Raw genomic sequence first — 7828 nt, forward strand, 5'->3', positions numbered from 1 at the left:
ATTGTGGTTAAGGACCATGAAAACAAAGATTTCTTAAAGATATTAAGGGACCATGAGAAATCAATCCAACAGATGCTAGATGATGCAAAGAAGAATAACATAAGACTGATAGGAGTCCAGGAAAAAACAGGAGAAAGTACAATTGACATAGAAAACTGTTCACAGAAGTAATAGTAGAAAACTTCCCAGACAGAGGTGGAAAATTGGACACACAGATAAGTGAGGCATATAGAACTCCACCCAGCAACGATCAAAAAAAATCTACACCTAGGCATATAATAGTCAAGATCCCAGAAATGCAACAGAAGAACAAAATTCTACAGGCAGTTAGAGAAAAGAAACAAATCACCTACAAAGGAAAGCCCATCAGAATCATGGCAGATTTCTCAACACAAACCCTCAAATCAAGGAGAGCCTGGAGTGAAGTATTTCAAGCCCTAAAAGAAAATAACTTCCAACCTAGACTGTTGTATCCTGAAAAATTATCTTTCAAAATCAATGGGGAAATTAGATACTTTCATGACAAAGAACATCTGAGAAATTTCATGAACACCACACCAGCACTCCAAACAATTTTATGCAATATCCTAGAAAAAGACAATGAAAGTCACAACTCCATGAGAGCCAACAGAGAGAAGACACCATGCAAAGTAAAGCACTAAAGGGAAAGGGGAAAAAATTAGAAAAGAGCCAAAAACAATAAAACATCATGGCAAGAATGAGTCAGTATCTCTCAATTATAACTATCAATGTTAATGGCCTCAATTCATCAATCAAAAGAAACAGACTGACAGAATGGATTAAGAAGCAAAACCCAGCAATATGCTGTATACAAGAAACACACCTAACTCAAAAGGAAATTCATAGACTGAAAGTAAAATGATGGAAAACAGTTCTCCATAGGACAAGATACCAGAAAAAAGCAGGGGTAGCATCTTATTTGCAGACAAAGTAGATTTCAAATCAAAACTAATTAAGAGAGAAAAAGATGGTCACTACATCCTTGTGAAGGGAACATTACAAGAGGAAGAGATGACAATCCTAAATATTTATGCACCAAATATGAATGCCCCCAACTATACAAAACAAATATTAATGGATATGAAAAACCAAATAAACACTAACACAATTGTAGTGGAGGACTTCAATACCTCTCTATCACAAATAGACAGATCATCTAGGAAAAAAATTAACAATGAAATTCTAGAACTGAACCAAGCTACTGAACAAATGGACTTAAGAGATGTTTATAGAGTGTTCCACCCCACAAAATCAGAGTACACATTCTTTTCAGCTGCACATGGGTCATTCTTCAAAATAGATCACATGCTAGCTCATAGGGCAAATCTAAGTAAATGTAAAAGAATTCAAGTTATCCTCTGTATATTATCAGACCATAGTGCAATAAAATTGGAGATCAATAACATAAGAAACCACAAAACACCCACAAACACATGGAAATTGAATAACACTCTCCTGAACAACCAATAGTTCACAGAAGAAATTAAAGAAGAAATTAGACAGTTTCTACAAGTAAATGATAATGCCAGTACAACATACAGGAATCTGTGGGATACAATGAAAGCAGTTCTATGCGGAAAATTCATAGCAGTGAATGCCCATATTAGGACAAAAGAGAGAACTCAAATAACTTAATGCACAACCTCAAGCTGCTAGAAAAAGAAGAGCATAACAAATCCAAAGCTTGTACAAGAAAGGAAATTATAAAGATCTGAGCAGAAATCAATGCAATGGAGACTAAGAGAAGGATACAAAAAAATCAATGAATTGAAGAGTTGGTTTTTTGAAAGAATAAATAAAATCGATAAACCTTTAGCCAACCTTATCAAAGAAAGGAAAGAAAAGGCTCAAATCCATGCAATTAAGAATGAAAAGGGTGAAGCCACAACAGATCCAGCAGAAATTCAGAGGATCATCAATACCTACTTTGAGAACCTGTACTCTAATAAAATGGAAAACACAGAAGAAATGAACAGATTCCTAGATACATATGAATTGCCAAACTTAAATGAAGAAGATGTAGAAATTCTAAACACCCCAATAACAATGAGTGAAATTGAAAATGTAATAAAATATTTACCAACAAAGAAAAGCCCAGATCCTAATGGATTCACTGCTGAATTCTACAAGATGTTTAAAGAAGAACTATCACCATTACTATTTAAACTCATCAAGGAAATTGAAAGGGCAGCAAATTCTTTCCTGGAAGCAAGTGTTACTTTGATTCCAAAACCAGGGAAAGACCCAACCCAAAAAGAGAACTACAGACCAATCTCCATAATGAACATAGATGCAAAAATCCTCAACAAGATACTGGCAAACAGAATACAGAGGGTCATCAAGAAGATCATACATCCTGTCCAAGTCAGATTTATCCCAGGGAGGCAAGGATGGTTCAACATCCATAAATCAATAAATGTAACACACCAAATTAACAGAGTCAATGACAAAAACCATATGATCATCTCAATAGATGCAGAAAAGGCATTTGACAAAATCCAGCACCATTTCATGATAAAAACGCTATAGAAAATTGGAATAGAAGGTCTTTAGCTCAACCTGATTAAAGCTATCTATGAAAAACCAACAGCCAACATCATACTAAATGGTGAAAAACTGAAAACATTCACGCTAAAATCAGGAACAAGACAAGGAAGCCCAATATCACCATTCCTGTTCAATATTGTTCTGGAAACATTAGCCATAGCAATTAGAAAAAAGAAAGAAAGAAAAGGAATAAAGATAGGAAAGAAAGAAATGAAACTGTCCTTATTTGCTGATGATATACTTTACAGAGAAGACCCCAAAAAAACTTGATCAAAAGCCTTCTAGACCTACTTGACAGATTCAGTAGAATAGCTGGATATAAGGTCAACACTCAATAGACAATAGCCTTCTTATAAGCAAATATCAGACCCACTGAGAGAGAAATTTGGGAAATAATTCCTCTTACAATAGCATCTAAAAAAATGAAATATCTAGGAATCAACTTAACAAAGGAAGCAAAAGACCTCTACACTGAAAACTACAGCACTCTGAAGAAGGAGATTTAAGAGGATATAAGAAAATGGAAACATATCCTTTGTACCTGGGTAGGAAGAATCAATATAGTGAAAATGGTCATACTTCCAAAACTACTATATAGATTTAATGCAATACTGATTGAAATTCCAACAATATACTTCATAGAACTAGAGAAAACAATCCAAACATTCATTTGGAAGCAGAAGAAACCTAGAATAGCAAAAGCAATTCTGGGCAACAGAGACATGGCTGGGGGTATCATAATCCCCAACTTGAAACTATACTACAAAGCTACTGTGATAAAAACAGCATGGAACTGGCAAAGAAACAGACACGAGGATCAGTGGAATAGATTAGAAGATGCAGAAATAACTCCAGACATACTCAGCCACCTCATCTTTGACAAAGGAGTCAATCGCCCCCATTGGAGAAAAGATAGCCTGTTCAATAAATAGTGTTGGAAAAACTGGATTTCAACCTGCCAAAGATTAAAACTAGACCCATAGCTATCACCATGCACTAAACTAAGATCGAAGTGGATTAAAGAGCTAAATATCAAGACAGAAACAGTAAACTTGTTGGAAGATAAGTTAGATAGAACTCTCAATGACACTGGCATAGGAAAAGACTTTATGAACAAAACTTCAGTAGCATGGGAACTAGCACAAAGAATCAACAACTGGGACTTCATCTTATTAAAATGCTTCTGCACTTCAAGAGAAACTACCAACAGACCTAAGAGACACCTACAATATGGGAAGAAATTTTTAGCAGCTGTACCTCAGACAAAGGTCTACTATCGAGAATATATAAAGAATTGAAAAATATCAGACCCCCCCAAATTCAAACACCCAATTCAAAAATGGGCATCCAAAATGAACAGACATTTCTCAGACAAAGAAGTAAAAACAGCAAATAAATATATGAAAAAATGTTCAACATCACTGGTCATTCAAGAGATGCAGATGAAAACAACACTGAGATTCCACCTCATCACACAAAGAATGGCTGCCATCAAGAAATCAACCAATAACAAATGCTGGCAGGGGTGTTGGGAGAAAGGAACCCTTCTCCATTGTTGGTGAGTGTGCAGACTGTTGCAACCACTGTGGAAATCCATATGGAGATACCTCAGAGAACTAGGACTAGAGTTGCCATTTGACCCAGCTATTCCCCTACTGGGTATCTTCCCCAAAGAATTAAAAGAATCATACCACAACGATATATGTGCACCTATGTTCATAGTGGCACAATTTGTAATAGCTAAGGATTGGAAACAGACCAAGTGCCCATCAACTGGAAACTGGATAAAGAAGATGTAGGGTTTTTATAAAATGGAGTACTACTCAGCCATAAAGAACGAGAAAATAGAGTCATTTATAGCTAAATGGATGCAAATTGAGGCCATATTCTTAAGCGAAATAAATAGGACACACATGTGTAAATACTGAGTAGTATCTCTAGTGTGAGAAAATGAAAGTGTAAATAAGGATTAAAATGATTAAAACATATAATTGATAATTTGAAATAGGAAAAGGGCCAAAGGTGGAGGGTTGGTGGGAGGGAAAGGGGAAAGGGAAAAAAGAAAAGGAAAAATTATGAGAAAGAAAAAAAATGGAAATGAAATCTATGAAAATAGGGAAGGGTGGTGGAGGTGAAGGGTGAATAGGTAATGGGGAAAAAAATAAGAACTAAGGCACATTATGTTCAGGTACAAACATCCAATGATAAATGTAAATGTATTGTATACCTAAAATGTACCAATTAATATATAAATGAAAAAAAAAAAAGAAAATCCCCGACTTTCATGTTGCTTTTTTCTTCTTCTTATATGATTTTATTGGTACATTTTAGGTATACAACACATTTACATTTCTCATTGAGAACTTGTACCTTTACATAATGCATCTTGGTTCTTATTTTTTCCCCATTCCTAGCCCTCCCTTCATCCCCCCACCCACCCTTCCCTATTTACAAAGACTTTATTTCCATTTTTCTATTTCTCATCATTTGTTCTTTCCCTTCTTTCCCTTCCCCTGCTCCTCCCACTACCCCTACCCCTTTGGACCTTTTCTTCCAATTTTGCATTATCAATTATTCATTCTAATGATTGGTACATTTTAGGTATACAATATAATGACATTCATCATTAGAAATTTGTACTTTTACATAATCTCTCTTGGTTCTTATTTTTCAACCTTGCCCAGCCCTCCCTTCAACCCCTCCAATCCTCCCTATTTACAAAGATTTTGCTCCTATTTTTCCATTTTCTCATATTAATTCCATATCCTTCTTTCCTTTCCCCTACCCCTCCCACTTCCTTCCTCTTTTCCCCTTTTATTCCTATTTCACATTACCTATTATATATTTTAGTCCTTATTTACATTTTCAGTTTCTCACACCAGAGAAACTATTTGGTATTTATACATGTGTGTCCTATTTATTTCACTTAAGAGTATCACCTCAATGTGCATCCCTTTAGCTATAAATGTTTCTAATTTATCATTTTTTATGGCTGAGTAGTATTCCATTTTATTTTAAAAAAACACATTTTCTTTATCCGGTCTCCAGGTGATGGGCATTTGGGCTGTTTCCAAGTTTTAGCTATCACAAACTGTGCTGCTATGAACATGGGTGCACATATATCATTGTGGTATGATTACTTTAATTCTTTGAGAAAGATCCCCAGCAGTGGAATAGTGGGGTCAAATGGGACTTCCAGTCCTAGTTCTTGGAGGTATCTCCATACTGATTTCCACAGTGCTTGCACCAGTCTACACTCCCACCAGCAGTGGAGCAGGGTTCCTCTTTCCCCACAGCCCCGCCAGCATTTGCTGTTGGTTGACTTCATGATAGCAGCCATTCTTTCTGGAGTGAAGTGGAATCTCAGCATTGTTTTCATTTGCATCTCTCAAATGACCAGTGATGTTGAACATTTTTTCAAGTATTTATTTGCTATTCCTACTTCTTTGTCTGAGAAATGTCTGTTCATTTCAGATGCCCATTTTCGGATTGGGTCTTTAAATTTGGGAGGCCTGCTCTTTTTAAGTTCTTTATAGATTCGAGATAGTAGACCTTTGTCTGAGGAACAGCAGGTGAAGATTTTTTCCCACATTGTGGGTGGTCTCTTCACACTGCTGGTGGTTTCTCTTGCTTTGCAGAAGCTTTTTAATAAGAAGAGTTCCCACTTGTTGATTGTTTGTGCTAGTTTATGGGAAACTGAGGTTTTGTTCATAAAATCTTTTCCTACACCAATGTCTTCAAGAGTTCTACCTAACCTCTGTTCCAACTGGTTCAGCATTTCTATTTTAATATTTAGATCTTTAAACCATTTTGATTTTAGTTTAGTGCATGGTGAGTGATAGAGGTCTAGTTTTAATCTTTGGCAAGTTGAAACCCAATTTTTCCAGCACCATTTATTAAAGAGGCTATCTTTCCTCCAGTGAGGGTGTTTGGCTCCTTTTTCAAAGATGAGATGGCTGAGTATATCTGGCATTGTTTTTGCATCTTCTAGTCTGTTCCACTGGTCCTCAGGTCTGTTTCTTTGCCTATACCATGCTGTTTTATCACAGTAGCTTTGTAGTATAGTTACAATTTGGGGATTGTGATGCCCCCTGCCATGTCTCCATTGCCTAGAATTGCTTTTGCTATTCTGGGTCTCTTCTTGTTCCAAATGAATTTTTGGATTGTTTTCTCAAGGTCTATGAAGTATGCTGCTGGGATCTCAATTGGAATTGCACTGAATCTATATAGCAGTTTTGGAAGTATGACCATTTTCACTATATTAATCCTTCCTACCCAGGAGCAGGGGATGTCTATCCATTTTCTGATATAATCTTCAATCTCTCTTTTCAGAGTGCTATAGTTTTCAGAGAAGAGGTCTTTGATTTCTTTCATTAGGTGGATTCCTAGGTATTTCAGTTTTTTGGATGCTATTGTGAAAGGAATTATTTGCCCTATTTCTCTCTCAGTGAGTCTGTCATTGGTGTAGAGGAAAGCTATTGATTTTTCTGTGTTGACTTGTAACCAGCTACTTGACTGAATTTGGTTATTAAGCCTAGAAGACTTTTGGTGGAGTTCTTGGGGTCTTCTATATAGAGTATCATGTCATCTGCAAATAATGACAATTTGATTTCTTCATTTCCTATCTTTATTCCTTTTATTTCTTTCTCTTGTCTAATTGCCATGGCTAATGTTTTCAAAACTATATTGAACAAGAGTGGTGATAGTGGACATCCTTGTCTTGTTCCTGATTTTAGTGTGAAGGATTTCAGTTTTTGACCATTTAGTATGACATTGGCTGTTGGTGTTTCATAGATGGCTTTTATCAGTTTGAGGTAGAGACCATCTATTCCAATTTTTTGTGGGGTTTTTATCATAAATGCATGTTGGATTTTTTCAAATACTTTTTCTGCATCTATGGAGATTATCATATGGTTTTTGTCCTTGGCTCTATTGATATATTGTATTACATTGATTGATTTGTGTATGTTGAACCATCCCTGCATCCCAGGGATGAATCCCACTTGATCAGGGTGTATGAGCTTCTTGATGATCTTCTGCATTCTGTTTGCCAGTATCTTATTAAGGATTTTTGCATCTATGTTCATTAGTGAGATTGGCCTATAGTTCTCCTTTTCGGTTGGGTCTTTCCCTGCTTTGGGGATCAAGGTGATGCTTGCTTCTAGGAATGAATTTGGGAGTATTGCTTCCCTTTCAATTTCATTGAAGAGTTTAAACAGTAGTGGTAGTAGTTCCTCTCTAAATGTCTTGTAGAATTCAG

Source organism: Heterocephalus glaber, unplaced genomic scaffold, assembly GCF_053883595.1.
Source record: "Heterocephalus glaber isolate CG9 unplaced genomic scaffold, H.glaber_assembly_v1.0 deba00001606, whole genome shotgun sequence".
In the NCBI taxonomy this organism is placed as follows: Eukaryota; Metazoa; Chordata; class Mammalia; order Rodentia; family Bathyergidae; genus Heterocephalus; species Heterocephalus glaber.